The sequence below is a fragment of the Cebus imitator genome, unplaced genomic scaffold (assembly GCF_001604975.1).
Source record: "Cebus imitator isolate Cc_AM_T3 unplaced genomic scaffold, Cebus_imitator-1.0 Scaffold586, whole genome shotgun sequence".
NCBI classification, from domain to species: domain Eukaryota; kingdom Metazoa; phylum Chordata; class Mammalia; order Primates; family Cebidae; genus Cebus; species Cebus imitator.
Genome location: NW_016107901.1, coordinates 402,075 through 420,761, shown reverse-complemented (window position 1 = coordinate 420,761; position 18,687 = coordinate 402,075). Strand labels below are relative to the sequence as shown.

The 18,687-nt window shown below is 48.3% G+C and overlaps 1 long non-coding RNA gene across 1 annotated transcript; it reads right to left on the bottom strand.

Moving 5' to 3' along the window:
* Positions 1–10,761: 10,761 nt before the first annotated feature.
* LOC108294541 lies at positions 10,762–18,681 on the bottom strand. Its single transcript, XR_001821087.2, has 3 exons — positions 18,592–18,681; positions 18,051–18,176; positions 10,762–10,841 (listed from the first exon to the last, which is right to left on the bottom strand). It is a non-coding gene; the product is annotated as an uncharacterized LOC108294541 (long non-coding RNA).
* Positions 18,682–18,687: the final 6 nt, after the last annotated feature.

Sequence of the window (18,687 nt, the reverse complement as noted above, 5' to 3'; positions counted from 1 at the left end):
ACTTTGTAGACACAGAAGGGCTCCCCAGTGCTCCCATGTGCGCCCAGGAGGGCTGGGAACGAGATCAGGGCAGGATGGCTGAAACTAGACCCCAAGCCCACAGGAGTGGGCTCTGCCCTTGCCGGAGTGACCAGGTGGTGATTGCAGCTGACCTGCACTGAGGCAGCGGGCTGCAGGCGGAGGGCCTGGGAAGCGCGGGTAACGCAGTCCTCAGGCCTCCCCACCCCACTTCAGTCATCAGAACCCCCACTCCTGTGGGGCTCTGTGCCAGGGATTCAGCCCTGAGGTGGCTCTAGCAGGAAGGTGGGCAAGAATACCCTCCCTTCTTGACTCTCCGTGACCCCGTCCCAGACTCCTGATTTGGGTTTGATTTTTCTCCGTTGTGCCAGACTTGGGCACTCTGGCTCATTTGTGCACACCTGCCTCCACTCCAGCACTGCACTCACTGGGGCAGCCTGGGGTGTGGACGGCCTGAGAGCCCTGCAGACACTGATGCTTCAGGCCCCACAGCCAGGACCTGGAACTCCTTCGTGCCTTCCTCAGCTCTTCTTCCCACTTAGAATTCTAACATTTGCCTGGAAGTATAGCAGCCATCTTACAACCAGGAGGGACACCAAGCACCTGGTGTGTTCATGTTGCTACGCGGAGCTCTTCCTTAAGACTCCTTAGACGCCCCCGCTTGCTCAGTTTCCCCTCTCCCCCCCTCAGACTCTCCAGTTCCTCCCCCTACTAGCACAGAACAGTGAATAGTCACAGTGATCATTCGCTGCAGAGCAGGAAAAATCGAGGTGCCACAGCAGAGAGCCTCATTTATTTTGGACTTTTCATTCCCAAACAAGACAGAACTAAGTGTCCTCTTGCTAGTAAATTATCTGGAATAATTGGTATAACGCATGTTGCTTAATAAAGACTGAGAGGCTGCTACGAAGTCAGAAGTTCTGTCCAGAAATTGGTTTGGTATCTTCCTTCTTTCCCACTTTGTTAACTCACTCCCAATTTACAAACAGCACCACTTCGCTGTGCCTCTTCTATACGGCATTCCCCTGCAGCCCCGCAAACATGACCACTGTCCCAAATTGGGTGTCTATCATGTTCTTGCTTTTTCAAAACAGTTTTATCAGAAATGAATGCATTTCTAAACAACATGCTGTTTCATTTTGTTTGATTTTTATTGTTTTAGTTTAGGTGGTCATCTTACTCCACTGGCCCCCATGCTGGTAAGATTACCCATGATTTGTCAAAGGATAATGAATTCATTTTCTGGGCTGTAGTTTCTTCTGCATTCAAACAAAAGATGATGGGAATTACAGGCCCCCTTCCTCCTGCTTTGGCTAACGGTATTCTGTCCTCCACAGTGAAGTTTGCAGATGGCTCACATCATCGCATGCACAGTGTCAGGCCTCACTCAGTAGTTTTCTCCAACATCAAGGTAGTTCCCCCCCGAGGGAAGCTAGGGCTGCCACAGCTGTGAAGGCTGCTTGGTGAGATGGGAGAGATTTTAATAGGTCATAAACAATGTTATTGCTTCTCTCATTTGGAATTGCTCTGCAGAAAACAGAAACGGTCGTGTTATTTCTCAGGAGTGCATTTCGTTAGCTCTAAGGTGATATCATCCTATCAATATGGTCTGTACTGCTGGGAGAGAGGGTGACCCCACAATTGGCTCAGGGGCCCAACACGGAAGGATCTTGTGGTTAATTGCATTTCTCTTGGTCCTGAATGCATGTAACTTCAGCCTCAAATCGCTTTCCATATGGTCTCAATACGCAAAATTCAGCAAGAAAATGAGTGCCCTACGCACTGGAGGCACTGAGCATCCTCCGGAACAAGAGCCGCGAGATCTGGCCTGGTCCTAGGTTTGTGAGCCATGTGCAGTGTGCCCTGGAGCGGCCCTTCCCCTCTGGCCTCAGTTAGCTCATCTGTAAAATGAGGACACTGGACCAGATGGTCTTCACTAACGTCCCTTCCAGCTCCACAATTCCAGAATCTTTCAACTTAGAAAGAAACCCAGAGAGTAGAAACGTGACTGGCGAATTCCAGGGAGGGAAAATCGTTCCAGCCGGCGGCCTGCACTGCATGCATATTCATGGTGCCCACAGCAGCCAGAGATGCCCTGTCACTTTATTAATCGGCTTCGCTGAGCCGAGGTTTGGGTTGGAGGTAGACCAAGACTAATTGGCAGGTGATGGGAACTTCAATTTTCCTTTCTTCCCAACAAACAATAAGATCCACTGCCTGGTCCAGCCTGCCCACATGCATTTTGCAGTAACAAAGACTCTCTGAGGCAGCTTCAAGCTGTGCGGACTCTCCAGATTCTAAAGTTAGAAGGTGAAAGCAATCGTCTGCACCTGTCCCAGGATTCAGGGTGGCCTCATCTCACAGAACAGGAGCTCACCCCTCCTTCTGATCTGAGGAGCTCATGCAGGCTCTGCTCCTCACTAATGGGTAGGACCTTGGGCAAATCCTACATCCCCGGTACAGTGAGGGGTGGGCCCAGAATCTGAAGAGTCCGCATAGCTCGAAGCTGCCACAGGGTGGCAGGCCCCTAAGGCTACCCCACTCTAATTCACCGAGATCAGACAACCTATCTATAATAAAAGGAACACGAGGCCGGGCGCGGTGGCTCACGCCTGTAATCCCAGCACTTTGGGAGGCCTAGGCTGGTGGATCACGAGGTCAGGAGATCGAGATCATCCTGGCCAACATGGTGAAATCCCATCTTTTAAAAAGAAAAAAAAAAAGGAACACACATAGATACCTATTCAGAGATATGTAAATGCATATATAGGAAAAGAAGTTCGTATGCAGATGCTGCCTCCCTCCACGTCTGGGGTATTCCTCAAGCACCTTCTCTGTGCTGGACTCAGGCTTTGAATCCTTCAAATGCCAAGGTTAGCCAGGTGATAATATTATATAACATATGGAATATTTATATTCCATATGTGATATAATGGAATTTCACAGATGAGGAAGCTGCATCTTAAAGACAACAGTAACTTTTTTTTTTTTTTTTTTGAGACAGAGTCTCACTCTGTTGCCCAGGCTGGAGTGCAGTGGCACAATCTTGGCTCACTGCAACCTCCACCTCCAGGGTTCAAGCAATTCTCCTGCCTCAGTCACCCAGGTAGCTGGGATTACAGGCCCGTGCTAATTTTTTTGCATTTGTGTGACTAATACACCACACGTTTTATTAAGAAAGTTACTAATCTTTGGGAGGCTGAGGCAGGTGGATCACGAGGTCAGGAGTTTGAGACTAGTAAACAAGAAAGTTACTTCTGTCTTAAGATGCAGCACTTCCAGGCACCGTGAGCTTCCAGTTTGCCACTGACATGATTTTTACACACCTACGTGAAATAAAGACCAGACAGCTGGGGTGGCTTCGTCACACAGAAAAATCTGCAATGATTCTGTGGAAATGAGCTTAATAATGTGTAAATAACTCATCTAGAAGGAAACTGGACTTTTTAATAGGCAGGCACAGCTATTTTCTCAGCAATTCAAGGTAAATATTTTATAGAATACCCACAATGCTCTTACCTGTTCCCAAACATTAGAAAAACCATAAGCCATAAGGGTCCCTCAGTGCCATGCACAGTATTATGTAAAACATGACTCTCTTTTATAAGTGAGAAAGAAGGACAAGTTGAAAAGACATACAGCTGTTTGGATTTCAATTTGGGGAGCCAAATGTATGCACCTCGTAGAACAACTCAGAGTCTGGTGAAAGGAGGTAACCGTCTTACGACAGCAGAACAAGGGGCCAGATGGGAGGAAGGTAAAATGTGGTGGCTGTCTCGGCCTTCCCTCCCTTCCTTCTCCCTCAGTCCACGTGGTCAAGGAGTGGAAGGCAGGCGTCATGAGCAGTGCAGGGTCAGAAATAACCAGGTCCATGCACGCTTGTGTCTTTCCGCAATGTCAGACTTTTACTGATGCCATTTCAGTCACCAAAGCCAGGAGCTCCATGGAGTTCCCAAGGAGATATTCTCCTTAGTACATCTCGTTCACTCAGCAGTCAGAGCCACGGGCACACAGGCCCAAGCCACTCCGCAAGTCAGTCAGTATTGCAAACCACACGTGATAGTATGTTTCATCAATCTATAAATGTCGCGGGTTCAATATTCCTCTAAAATCAAAGTAATATTTAACCGCAAGAGGAAAATGAGATCAGAAAAAGGGTTAAGGAACCAGTCCAGGAGAAAAAGAGTCCCGTTCTGGGCCAAGTGCTCCGTCAGTCTTGGAAGGCAGAGTCTTAGAGGTGGCAGAGCCTTCAGCGGCAGATGCCAAGTTCTCACCACGAGTGGCTGCAAGACCGTGTCAGTGAAGATGACCATTTGGAGCTGCCAAAGGCTTAGTGTTTGTTTGTGTCCTTATCTGGTTGCAGGCCGTCTTTATTTTTTAATTTGTGCATTCATGTTTTTGTTTTATTGTTTATTGTTTTTTATTTGTTGATTTAAATAAAACATCCTTGTTGGCAGAGTGTGAAATAGAAAATGGAGTGTTTTCTAGGCTGGAGTTAGTTGCTCCATACAGCAGCAGGGAAGACGCGGATGTCGGGCCAAGTGCCTTCCCAGGACAGCGCTAAGCCACTGGCTTCCAGGGTGGTGTTAGACCAGCCACCTAGGGTTCCAGCTGAGATTCTGGAACAAGGCTGAGCTTCATTAGCAGATTTTCTGGGGTCATAAGTGTCTCGGCAAGGTGACAGGAAAGCCAGGTGGCTCTGTCCTTGGAGATGCGGGGGGCAGTGAGGGGCCGCAGGTGTTCAGTCTCACTGGACGGCTGCCAGGCTTGTGCTCGTTGTGCTGTGAGGAATTGAGAAGCCCAACGTCAACAGATCAATCTGCTCGACCCTCCTGCTGTGAGCCTGAAACAGGGCAAATCACGAAATGGCAGGCGGAGACACCTGCCGAAGGCTTTTACAGCTGTACACCTGTATTCGTGGACGAGGAAGATCGTTTCTTCACCCACAAAAGCGAAGAAGAGAGACATGACTTACTGCAATTTTTTACCGGTCACCCAGACCCCCTCAGTTTCTCGTTTTCCTGATTCCTCCTCTTCGTCCTCCCCGCCACACCTGCTCAGACCTTTCTCCTTCTGCCCTTCTTTTCAGTTTTTCTCTCTTTTAAAAATATAATCACCGACATGGTCCAGTGAGAACACTGGCCTTGGGCACACATGGGCTGGAATCCTGACTCAATTCGAGGTAGCCCTGCAATCACAGACAATTGGCTTCCCTGCTGCACTGTGGTTTCCTCACGTACGAAATGAAGACGATGCCGCTGACCGTCGTGGCAGACCGCAGATGTGTGGGAGACATTGCTGGCTGCGTCATCACAGGGCTGCCACTTGCACCTCCCCAGTCACTGGTGTTACGGCAGCTGTTTCCCCACTGAAAGTCACTGCCCCGTCCTTTGCTCCCACTGACCACCTGGGATGTCTCTTGCATCTGTCCTTGAGGACGCAGAAGAGAGGCCTCCGCTGAAATGACACGTGGTTCAGAGGCACATGGAGTCACTGTATCCGATCACACATCCTTGAAAGCAGAGGCTCCCTGCCTCACGTTCAGCCCGTCACCTTCCTATCACTGGGAAAGGTTGCCGGACCCCGGCCAACCCCACCGGGCAGGGCGCGCCTGCCACTGTGCGTCCCAGGAGCAGTCGCAAATGCAGATTTTAGACATTGCTATGTAGGTTCTTATTTGTGATAGGAACAGCTGTAAACGCAGGGGGTTAGCCCTAAGCGGTTGTAACGAGGGGTCACAGGCACACACCTGGCAGGTTCACCGTGAACAGTGAGCAAGGGAGATCGTGGCGAGGCCAGCATGAGGCCTGGTCCCAGTGAGTGCTGGTCAGCAGAGCTCTCCCTTCCCTGTTCTCATTACTTCTTTATGCTTGCCCATTCAGGAGTAAATAACAAAAAAACAAACAAACAAAACATGCAAAATCAGAAAAAAATGCATGAATCCAGTATTTTCCTCTCCGTGTGTATCTACTGTATCTGGCCCAGCTTACAACTGGGACTCCCTGAGGACAGAGACTGCCCTTCCAGCTTGTCAGCTATAGCAGACAATATATCGTCAATGCCCCAGCCAATGTCGGCGCCAAGGAGACTAGGAGTGACCCTGAGGGTCCTGCCCAGGGGTGTCTTCCAGGTATGTATCTCCATCTTTTGTTGAGTCTGTGGGAAACAACTTTTGAAACAACTTTTCAGTAGTACATGGGCCAAACCTCATATAATAATGTAAATATCGTGGAATCTCCTGAAATGAAAATATTGCACTGTGTTACAAACTCATTCCATTCCAGTCGGAGACCAAATGAAACTGACGGTAGCGAGTGAGGAAGCAGGGCCTCTTCCCTCATGGCTCGGCTTTTCCAGGCTGGGTGCAGGGAGGGCTTGCGGCAGGCCCAGCCACCGTGTAGCCTTACAGCTTCAGAGCCTGACACCCGGGTAGGAGCCAGCTGGTGACAGGCACAGGAGGCCTGTCGGCAGCCAGAGGCAGAAACATGGGCAGAAAGCAGAAACAAGGGCGCGCTCCAGGGGAATTTCTGGCCAAATCCGTAACTATCTGAAGAGCCAAATAAATGATGATGGCAAAAGACTATATAACCCATCCTGTAGCTGGACAGGATTCATGAGTCCATAGTGACAAATAAATGAAAGCGAAAGCACTTCCTTCAAGTTGAATGGCAACTAATAATTATGAAATAAAGGATGGAAGGGTCGCATGCTGACCCTCACCCTAGTGGGCATGCCGCCGGCGCCTCCGCGGAAGTCAGGGCCTCAGTGCCTGCTGTTCTGGTGCACTCTCCACCACGCACGCACTCTGTCAACAATCAGACAGCAACAACAATGATAAAGATGGTCAGTCCACTGAAGAATGTTCTTGACAAAGAGCCAACAATTATTAATTTCATTGTCGTATTTTCAACCATTTTATGGAGGACTTGTAGAAAGCTGTGCATATTTCACGTGCACATCCCGACGAGTCTGGGGACACCTGTGCAGCCTAGAAGCCATCACCTGCAGCAAGGCTACAAACATGTCCATCCCCTCCCCAGGCTCCTCCCACCCCTTGGAGATTTCTTTGTGACAAGAACACTTCATGGAAGATCTACCCTCATAGTGAATTTTAAGCACTCAGTACAGAGCTGAGCTGCCACATGCACCTTGCTGTAGATTTGGTCTCCAGAATGTACTCAGCCAGCACAGCAGACACTGTGTGCGCTTGACCATCTCACCCTCACCCGGCCCCAGTAACCACCATTCTACTCTCTGCTTCTATGAGTTTGACCACTTCAGACTCTGCTTGTGAGATCATATGGAATTTATCTTGCTGTGCCCGGCTTATTTCACTTAATATAATGTGCTCCAGGCTTATCTGTGTTGTCACAAAAGACAGGATTTTTTCCTTCTGGAAGGATGAGTCACATTCCCTCGTGTATGCGCAGCACGCTTTCCTCGTCCACTAATTCGTCGGTGGGCACAGGTTGATGCCGTATCTTTGCTGTTGTAAGCAGTGCTGCAGTGACCGTGGGAGTGCAGGTGTCTCTGGATACACTGATTCCATCTCCTTTGGGTGTGTAGTAGTGGGACTGCTGGATCACGTGGCAGTTCTATTTTTAACATTTGGGGAACCTCCATAATGTCTCCACAATGGCTGTACCAAATGTATTTCCACCAACAAAGTAAAGAAGTTCTCTGGTGCTGCATCCTTGCACCATTTACCTTTGTGGTTTCTGTTTGTTCAATACTAGCCATCCTAACAGGTGTTAGGTGATAGATAGCTCCTGGTGGTTTTGATTTGCATTTCCCTGGTGGCCAGTGATGCTGAGCACCTTTTCATGTACTCCTCGGTCAATTGCATGTCGTCTTTGGAGAAAAGTACGCATAAAGTACTTCTGCTGAATGCTGAGTTGTGACAGTCATCCCAAGGAAAACTGCTTGCGATAAATTTGATTTACAAGCGAAGCCAGCCAGTTTTTTCATGGAAAGCCAATTCCACTTAAAGAGCGAATGATGTTAGTTACACTTGGGCATTAGGCAGGCATCTGCCCAGAAATAAACAAACTGGGCCTGTTGCTTTAAGGAAAATAACTTTAGTTGCCAATGAGAAGATTCAAGCTTTTTAATGAACACTAAAATTTTGGAAAACCTGTAGTTCACTAGGGACTCAAGATACAGAGGCAGCCTCAGGCCAAACTGACTTTGATTTAACAATTCCCACCCCTTGGAGAGTACCAATTTATTAACAAATTAATGTTTCTGAGGAATCTGCCAAGAAGAACACAAACGCTTCCTCCAAGCACACTTGTCCAAATGCAGCAATTCTTAAACTTTTTGATCTCAAGATCCTTGTTCATTTTTTAAAATTATTACGTAAAGGAGGATGAGAGGTTCCAGCAAGAGGAAAGGGCACTGTGCCTGGGATTTGTAGCAGCCAGTAGCCGGAAGGAGCAGAAGTGCGATCTGAAGGCAGAAAAGCAGGCCTGGTCCCAGAAAGAAAGCAGCTCAGGGCACAGAAGAAACAGCTGTGGATGGTTTCAGAGCTTCACCAAGCAATTCCTCAATTATCCGCTATGCTCCTCTGCTTACTCGGATTGTTCTCCACGACGAGACCCCCAGAATCATTCCTTATCCCATATTTATCCGGACCAAGTGAAAACCTGAGCGGCACAGAGATCACAGATAAGGTCCTTCCCGTTTGGACACACTCTGCTCCCCGTGTCTGTCCTCTCGAGTCACCACAAGCCCGTCACCCTCTCACCAGAGCTCTCCTTCGTCATTACTGTTACCCAGCTGCTGCTCTTGTTGGGACAAGGGGTGAAGACTACACATGCTATTGACTTCTCCTCCGGGATACTCACCACCTCCCAGGTGGCCTACTGTATCCACCCATGCAGCACGGTCAGCCCTGAGCACTGCCAGGAAGGGAGAGGCCACCATGGCCGTGTCACGCTGGCAGCCGACACAGCAGCCCCCGTGAAGACCGACACTTGGCGTCCCTGGAGAATGGGTCATACTTTCACCTCATCGTCATGGCCAGAGTCTCTGCCTCCACAGCCTTCATTTTCTCACTTTTTCTATCAATACCCAACACAGCATGTTTTTCCATGTGAAACTGAGCAAAGAAATAAAGAAGTCCCCAAGCCTGCGTGCAAGGTTAAAGGAACCTCACAAGAGTGAAGCACGAGGCTGTGAAGGGGAGAAACCCACTTGGGAAAAGCCCACCACTTTGGGGAAACCCAGATGACAGCCAGACGAGCATAGAGCCACAAACGGTGACTCTGAAAGTTTGTGTGCCATGGTTCCAAGATTTGGAGTGCTCCTCCCCAGAGGCCTTTGTTACTAATCCCTACGGTGGGCTTTTTCCACGGCAGGTTTTAACCTAGCTTTGAACAATGTTCAAGTCCTGTGAGGCTACAAGGCACCACCCCAATATTCTTATACCCATAACGAGGCACAGAAGCACCTGCAGTGTTTGGTGGGACTGTGGCTGCCTGTGCAGTGGGTTATGTGAAAATCAGCTGGGGACTCCTAGAGAGTGGGCTCTGGGAGTCTTCTCAGCCATCCACGCAGGCCTTTGACCTCTCATGCACTGCGTGGCCATGTCTGTGCAGGCGATGTGGGCTATTTGTGATTCAACTGTAACCTTGTGCTGCTTCCAACTCAGGCGGTATTCCAGACTGCAGTCAAGCTGAGCGTGGAACGTGTGTCCTGGTGTCCAGATTCCATACCTCACTGCCCTGGCGATTCAGCAAACCATCATCACTGACTGCAGTTCATCAGACAGGGCTCAGCCTGTGATCGGCTTTTGTTATTTTGCTGTCATTTCTGGAATTTTCCTAAGGAGAAGAATATCTATTACCTATCAGCCAAATGCTAAGAGGAAGGAGTATAGAACCCTGCTGTGAGTCAGAAGAGACATGGGCCGCACCATCTGTGGGATGAGGAACTGAGCTGAGCAGTATCACACAAAGTTCTAACCCTACAGCATCAACTACTGTAGTGCTTTGCAAAGTTCCGGAATGAAAATGCAGAATTTTGAGATGGATGGTGTATGTTTTGCCATAAGTTGACATGTTTCACAAGTCTGGATTCTAATGAACCTTTTCTTTCTTTTTTCTTTTCCTTTATTTTTTTTTTAAATTTTGAGACGAAGTATCTCTGTGTTGTCTAGCTGGAGCACAGCAGCATAATTTTGGCTCACTGCAATCTCTGCCTCTCAGGTTCAAGCGATTCTCCTGTCTCAGCTTCCCAAGAAGCTGAGATTTCAGGCGTGCACCACCATGCCCAGCTAATTTTTGTATTTTTAGTAGACACAGAGCTTCACCATGTTGGCCAGGATGATCTCAAACTCCCAATATCGGGTGATCTGCCCGCTTTGGCTTCCCAGAATGCTGAGATGACAAGTGTGAGCCATCAAGTTCAGCCTGGATTTTAATGAACCTTTTCAAAACCACACACACACACACACACACACACACACACACACACACACACATCTCAGTTTTAGAGCAGATAGCCATGTGCCCAACTGAACTACACGCAGTTGACAGGGCCCCATCATCACAACTGGACAACTCACTTTGGAGACCCCATAAAGGGCAGTAATGACAATTCTAGTTGTGATCGCTTGGAAGGGCAGGCAAATGTCACAGAAACCAACCATAAGAAAACGCCATCGCTCCTGGAGTTACATTCCCGCCTGTGAGCACAAATACGAACTGAGGCAACCCTGTTGCTTGGCTTCAAGACATTTCATCTCACCAGAGCAGGCAACACATGGACATTTTTTTCAAATGAGCCATTTTCCTCTGTTGAACTTACAGTTCTCCGAGAACCTGAGAATTACAATAACAGCATTATTTACAAGCTGTGATTTGATCATGTGCCACTTAATGTTTTACATGATTATTTTGCATTTTGTGCTCTGCTGGGCTTTGTTGTTGAAGCTCCACATCAAGAATAGCTCCACACGCCCCTGTGTGTCTGCAGAATGACAGCCCTGCAATTCCCTGAGGCCAGGGAGGGACAATGAGCCTTCTCCCCTCATGGCCCCAGATGGGGGTTTCGGTGCTATGTCAGTGCAATGTCTGTCTACAGAGGGACACCTATGAGGAATTTCCATAGGTTTCTAGGGCTATTTGTAAGTGAAACAGTAATAGAGGTGAGGATGGTGGGAATAAACGCCTAACTTTTAAATGACAGAGATTGTACCAAATAAAATGTATTCAAAAAAATTACTAAAGACTCCAAAGAGCTTTGGTTATGTGATTTAATTCTATCGGTACTTACTGAAGTAGAAATTAAAGGTAAGAAACTTTTAAAGTGTGTATTAATTCATATAAAATAATAATTAATTATATGTTAACATAAATGAAAAAATTATTTTAAAAATAATGAATTTAAAAGAAAATTTAGTAAGGGAAGTAGCATTTTATGTTTTTACAAATATCTCTCATCTGTTGTATGCTATCAAGGTTGAAATATTTGCAGAAAATTCAGAAAAGGGAAGGGTATTTATCTTTTTTGGGTGATTATGGATATTCTTTTTAATATTACACCAAAACTCAAAAATAGTAGTTTCTCAAAGGTTCCTTGCAATGTGGTACATGAAATCATGTCAATTAAGGCTTCTGATTCTGTCACAGTCATAGCCATTCCAGTGTGAACAGACCTTTTACTGAAGCAGCATTTTTGTAACAACATGCTACATAATATTATAAAATGTTGCAAAATTTTGTAACAAAATGCACCGGTCATTTGGAAAAGACTGCATCCTTGAGTTATGAATTTTTTCAAATGTTGTCACATTTCATTATTGGATACCCCAAGTCACATCTGCGCACGCCACTGCCTATCTCATCAGAGAAGTCAATAGGTATTTGGAAAACCGTCAAGCTCATGAGGGCAGACACAAGTTTTCCAAAATCTAATTTATTTCTTCATAAAAGCTAATCACTGATGTTTATTTATTAATCAAAGTCAAAATGAGAAATAAAATATTTACCAGATTATTGCACTAATACCCCTTCTGCTCTGATTCATAATTTAGGATTCCTAGCTGTCAGAGATAGCAGGCAGCCAGCTGGGGTCAGGTTTCCTTTCCATCTCAGCAGCTCTGTGCTGAAAAGTGTAGTTTATTTTCATCGTGTGAGCTTTTGATGAGTCCTAAGTATAGACTGGCCATTTGTAGTTGAGCCTTCTGGTGTCTTCAAAGATCTGTAGTGTGTGTTTGGGGAAAGAGTTCTCCTTTTCCCACATGGAAGAAAACTCAATGCTTCCTAAGACTACTGCATTACTGTCTTCCGGGAAATTCTCTTCAGAGCTCTCTTGATTCAGATCTACTATTTTGTAGCTCACACAGCTTTTTAAAATTTGCTGTTTGTTTTTGCCAGGTTACAACCTTGTAGTAGTTTCTGGGAAAGATACAGAGGAGTAAAGGCAGAGGTTTCAAGGCTCTCACTGGCATGGGTGGTTTCCAAGCCCTTGGCCTTAAATTCACGTGATGAATATTTTTGTAAAATTTACAAAAATAAAACCATTCCTTTTCTACACTATCAATAAGAAATAAAATTTTGGTCAACCTTAGTAAAAAAATATATATATATATAATTAAATATTTCTACTCTCTCTATAGAAGTACTATGAAATGTTATATATCAAAAGCAATCAAAGTGTGTGGGAGGAAAATGCCAGCTGCCCTATGTGGTGGAGGGGAGTTGGCACAGCAAGGCAGGCTCTCAGCCGGTCCCCACCATCACCACTGCTGCGCCTGCCACGTGCGGAAGGTCTTCTGCGAGTCCTCCCCTTGTGGCCTCCTTTGCACTCACTGGCAGGATTTGGGCACTTCCATTTCTAAACGGTCTTTGCGTTTTCCCCTTTCGTCTGATGCACAGATGCGTACATGTCACTTTTGTTTTCTGAAAGTATACAGAATCCTCCTTTGCAGACACTGTGGCGTTTGAAGCCCCTGTCTGATTTCTAGTTTCGTGTGATGACATCTACCACCACATCACCCTTCACTCACCTCATGGCCCAATCCCTGCTTGGGTGACTATTTCCAGAAGCTGCCTGGGATGTCTTTATTGCCATCCATCTCATAGGAGTTGGCTCACAACCCCCCTTCTCTATAAAGCTTCCACAGACCCAAGCATCCTCCTCCCCCGGGCCAAGCTAGCTACATGTTCACTGAACTCTGCTAGGGGATCTGTGGTAGCTCCTGCCTTTACGTTCACTCACGTGACTGTCTCTCCCTAGGTCGTGAGCTTCTGCAGACAACAAACTCTTTACCCTGCACAACTAGCACAATGGTTTGTAATTAAATAATATTTATCATTTAACTTGAGAGATTAGCAAGAGATATATTTGGTTCTGTGACTAGGACCTCCTTGGGTAGAAAGATCAAGAAGAGCCAGAGAACCAGAACTATGCAGATTTTTTCCTGGAGGCAGCTCAATTATATTTTGAGTTTGCTGAGACTTTGCATCTCTGAATTTCAGAACAGTGGGGGAGGAGAAACTGGAGAAGTAAGAGCCTCTTTCCTCTGGTTTCACCACTAAGGGTGACGCAGAGCCGCCTCCTTCAGACCATGACCCGAGTTTCAGGTTAAGTGAGAAGGCTCCGGCAAAGCGATCTCTCCACATCCCTCTGAGAGAGGACTGTGCAGATTGCAGTGGCAGGAGGCACGCCTGGCCATCTGAGAGCCGTGACTACAGCTGCCTCCAGATGATTTCCCGTGGTGCAGGCCTCGTAATGTGGAGCCCGGTGTAGAGCACAGCCTGTCTCCCGACCCCGGCTCCTCCTCCTGCAGTCAAAGAGCCTGGACTTGGGCTCTGAGCCCCGTCCAAGGATGAGAAGAGAAGGCAGCGCTGTAGGTTTTTGTCCAGGTTTGATCATGAATGAGTAGGAGGCCCAGTAACTACCTTCCCTGTAAATAAAAACATTTTACTGGCTCCTCAAAAAGCAGGAATAAGGGAGGAACTGACTCTTCTCTCTCTACCAGCACCACCCTTTGACTCCCTTCACTTTGTCTCCTTTCCTCCTCACATGTTGCAGTGAAGGGAGGTCCTAGGATCAAATCATTTGCAGGATGCAGGGCCAGTAGATGCAAGGCCCAGTCAAACACTTAACGACCTGGCGAGAGAAAATCAGGGGCCCAAATGGGCCCTCTGCTGCCAGTATTCCAACCTCCTTATTGTCAAAACTGTAAAATATTCTCAAAATCTAATTATAAATCATTTCATATCTTCTGTGATAGGAGGAAATAATGGAAGTCGATAAAGTAAAATTTTAAATAGGCCTCAAATGGTGGGATTTTTTTTTATTGATGATAAAACATAATGCATGTAGAAAAAAATACAACAAAGGAAACTTGGGAACATTTTTTTAAGTTGAAATAAAAGGCTGAATCATCCACCAGGGGCCCATGTTCTCTCTGTTTTTTCTTTGAGGCTCAGGCACAGAGCCTCCGTACACAGCCTCCAGAGGGCTATCCTGATTTGAACCACGGTATTCCAGGAGAAAGGGGGCAAGGCCTGGGAAGGGGTGTGTTGGCTCTTCAGAGCCCTTCTCGGAGGTGGTGTCCACATGCCACTCATGTCCCATCAGACTGACTCACACGGCCACACCTCACTGGGAAGTAGAGTCTACTCTGGGTGGTTGTTCACCCAGATAAAAATTGCAAATGCATTATTATAGAGAGAAAGGAGGGCATGGGAGAGTCCCAGTGGCCTCCGGCACAGGGTCAGATCCCAAGGACAATCTATGTTAGGCCAGCAGCAAATGAGGATGAAGATGCAAATGGAAGAGACTAAGATGAATTGTGCAGGGAAGTCAGGGGATGCAGCAGCCCAGACAGGGAGGCCTGGACACAGAGACTCTGAGGGAGAAAACAAGGCTGCTGATGCCAGGAGAGAATTCAGGGAAAAAGAAATATTTGGAGGGTTTTTAAGTGAAGTTATACCACAGGGTTCGCAGCATGTACCCTCCACACTGAACACCTACAAAATCCCTGATAGAGTCCTTGTGTCTTGTTAATGTGGTTTGGAGTGGACCTGTGTGGGCAAAGATTTGGGGCGGCCTGTGTCAAGGTGCGCTGAATCATTGTGCTTGAAACACACCAGAAACTGCATGTTGTACTGCAGGGGGTGATCGGTGGGTGCAAAGAAAGATATACTCATTCATCCCTGAGTGGAGAGATTTCCCTGGACTGGTCATGATGTATTAAAACAAGGCATGAAGAATGTCTCCAGCCCACACAGGCTGCATTCTTGCTGGCTGGGAGTGGGGTTCCCAGAACTACATGTGGAGGGTGGTATGTGTCTCCGTGTTCTCTGCCTTCCTCGTGGCCCTCCTGCACCAGTTAAGAAGGAAGGGCCAGGTGCAGTGGCTCGTGCCTGTAATCCCAGATATGCAGGAAGATGGCCTGAGGCCACAAGTTCAAGACCAGCCTGGGACACATAATGAGACCCCCATCTCTAAATGTGGTTTGTGCCTGTAGTTCCAGTTACTCAGGAGGCTGAGGTACACTTGGCAACTGGTTATCATTAAAGGTGACATTAGTGAAAGTTTCCCTGGAGATTGGGGTGTGCTTGTCTTTTGCTTCACCCTACGATGCCACAGCCCATGTTTGTCTTTCCTTGATTCCGTGGTTTTCTGTGGAAACTGAGGGAAGCGTGAGTTTGTGCTGCTGTGTGGCGTCACAGTGGCCTGAGGTCTGAAAAGATAGTACCAACCTTAGGAATAGTCAGGCAGTGGGGAAAGCATTCTAGGAAGAAACAATGACATGAAAAAATACAGAGTTAGGAGTATAAAACCACAAATCAGAAATCAAGAGCAAAGGGAGCTGGAGAAGGCAGGGTGGAGTAAAAGCACGTCTAGAAAGATCTAGGGCTCAGTGGGTCAGTGTATCTCCTCTGAGGCATCAGCTCTAGCCAGCTAGGAACCACAGCCTGGGGGTTGCTGCATGGAGGACCAGCAGACACAAGGATACCTCACCACAAGTCTAAGTTAAGGGCATAGGTGGCCTGGATGGCACTAGGAAGTCTGAGGTCTGTCTAAAGGGGCTGGTTTCATGGCCTGTGCCAAATACATTCAGTGATCTCAGGGTCCCAGGGGCTGCCGTTGACTGAAAATTAAGCTGAGACACCCCTCTCTTAAAAGCCAGCCAGAGGAGATGATGGGCTGAACGTGGTTCCTGGGCCATGTCTGCCTCGGGAATAGCAGCGCAGAGCAGGCGCAGGGTCAGGAAGAGCCCCCAGGATGTGTAGGCTGGGAGGAGAGGCTTCCAGCTGCCTCTGAAAGGGAGTTTTACTCTTTCCAATTTGCTGTTCTTTCTGTGAAAAAAGTTTAAGTCCTTCTGGAGCTGGGCTGATAGCATATGAGTGTCACCAAGTGTCATTCTCTAAGTGCTCTCTGCAAATTCCTAGAGCTTCTTTCTCCCTCATGCCCCAGGGGAAAAGCAATTTTTATTGTTCCACTGTGATCCATGAATCTCATCCCCAATGTCTATGAATCCTGACTGATGGACTTCAAACCCTCTGGGCCACTTCTAAAAGAGCTCCATGGAAAGCAAGCTCCTGATGGCTGTCCTGACGCCTCAGGCTTCCTGAAGTGTCTACTCAAAATAGTCCCTAACCTAATGGCATGACTTTAGAAATGTAAGTTTTAAGATTCTACATGTCAAATTCCTCCATCTACCCAAAACAATTTCCTAAGGACTAGCTTCCTGGGATCCCACATTCTCCGTCTTTCTGGCTGTAGTCCCCATCCAGACATGACTTGATTAATTTCTCACAAATGCTCCTACCCTCTCTCCCCACCACTCCCTCCTTAAGCCATGCATCTGTGCCATCTTCCAGCAGCTCCTGATATCTGACATTCATTGGCTATTCAGGTTACTATTCCCTTCATGGTCATGAAGCTATTTGGGTTTGTGCTTCCTTCTGTGAGGTTAAGGGAGAAGATATCTAAGAACATAACCCTGAGACCACTAGCAACCACGGGTGGACTGTGAGAAGGAAGCCAATGAAACATATTCAGGAGAAATGGGCAGAGAAGCACGCAGGTGGCTTTGCAGGAGTCAGGGGAGAGAAACATTGCGAGGAAGGCACGGTCTGGGTCACACACCAGAGGGATGGCATGGAAGACGGGACTGAAGAGTGTCTACTGGATAATTCTACCAAGCAGGACAGCTGGGCACAATCGCAGAAGAACTGCCTCAAGGGGAAATTGTGCAGCCAGTAGTCAGGCAGCACCCAGATATCAGCAAGGCCTAGCAGAAGGGGCTTTGACTTTAGAATTGCTCAAGCTTGGCCAGAAGCTGGCTCTATCGTTTACTAGCTCTATGATCTTGGACAAATAACTTCTCTGAGCCTCAGTTTCCTCTTCTATAAAATGGACATAAAACACCTTCCTTGCAGAGTGTGATGGTTAATACTGTCAACCAGTATTGACTGGATTGAAGGACGCAAAGTATTGTTCCTGGGTGTGTCTGTGAGGGTGTCACCAAAGGAGATTAGCATGTGGGTCAGTGGACTGGGAAAGGCAGACTCACCCTCAATCTGGGTGGGCACAGTCTAATCAGCTCCCAGCACAGCTAGGGTATCAGCAGGCACGGGAACGTGGGAGGACGAGGCTGGCTGAGTCTTCTCTCCTCCATCTTTCTCCCGTGCTGGATGCTTCCTGCCCTCGAACACGGGATTCCACGTTCTCCGGCTCTTGGACTCGGGCTTACACCAGCGGTTTGCCAGGCGCTCTCGGGCCTTCAGCCACAGATTGAAGGCTGCCCTGCTGGCTGCCCTACTTTTGAGGTTTGGGTACTGGGACTGTGTTCCTTGATCCTCAGCTTGCAGATGGCCTACTGCGGGACTTCACCTTGTGATCCTGTGAGTCAATACTCCTGAATAAACGTCCCCTCATATATACGTCTATCCTATTAGTCCTGTCCCTCTAGAGAACCCTAACACAGAAGAGTTGTGAAAATGACCGTGGGTGTCTGCCCTCCTCCTTTCCCTCCTGCTCCGTTAACTGCATGCGCTCAGTGTTACCGTCCATGGCACCTGCTCACCGTCATCCCGTGGTGACTCGTGTGGGTAATTTCATCACAGAAGATCCTGCCCGTCACCTCAGGTACCGCCTAGGAAGTAAGGTGGCTTCCAGCGCAGATCCTGCACCTGCCAAAGGTGAAACGAAACGGCTCCCCGAGCCTGAGGTGCGAAGGGCAGGAAGCTCCCTGCGCGCTCCCTGCGCGCGCCCTGCGGCCCCGCGCGGCTCTCCCGGTCCCGCGGCCCCTCCTCCCCTCCCGCCTGTTGCCTCCCCTCCCGGACATCCCGCTCCCCACCCTCGGGGCATCCTGTCTCCATCCGCGGCCCAGTGCCCTCCACTCCCACGGCCTCGGGGACAGCTTCCACGGGAAAACGCCCACATCTGTGTCTCTCGCCCGGGTCCCCGTCCTGAGGCCGACGCTTGGCGCTGCACACACAGACCCAGCACGGGACCCTCGCCTTCCCCGCGCCCAGGCAGGGGATGAGTCCCAGGCCGCCCCGCAGCTGGCGCCCGCAGCCCTGGGCTGGCTCCCTGCCCTGGCACCCGCGCCTCGGGCTTCCACGGCGGACCGGGGGCGCCACTCGTCCTGCCCTGCTCCCTGGCGGCGCTGAGAGGCAGCAGGAGAGAGGGGTCTGGGAG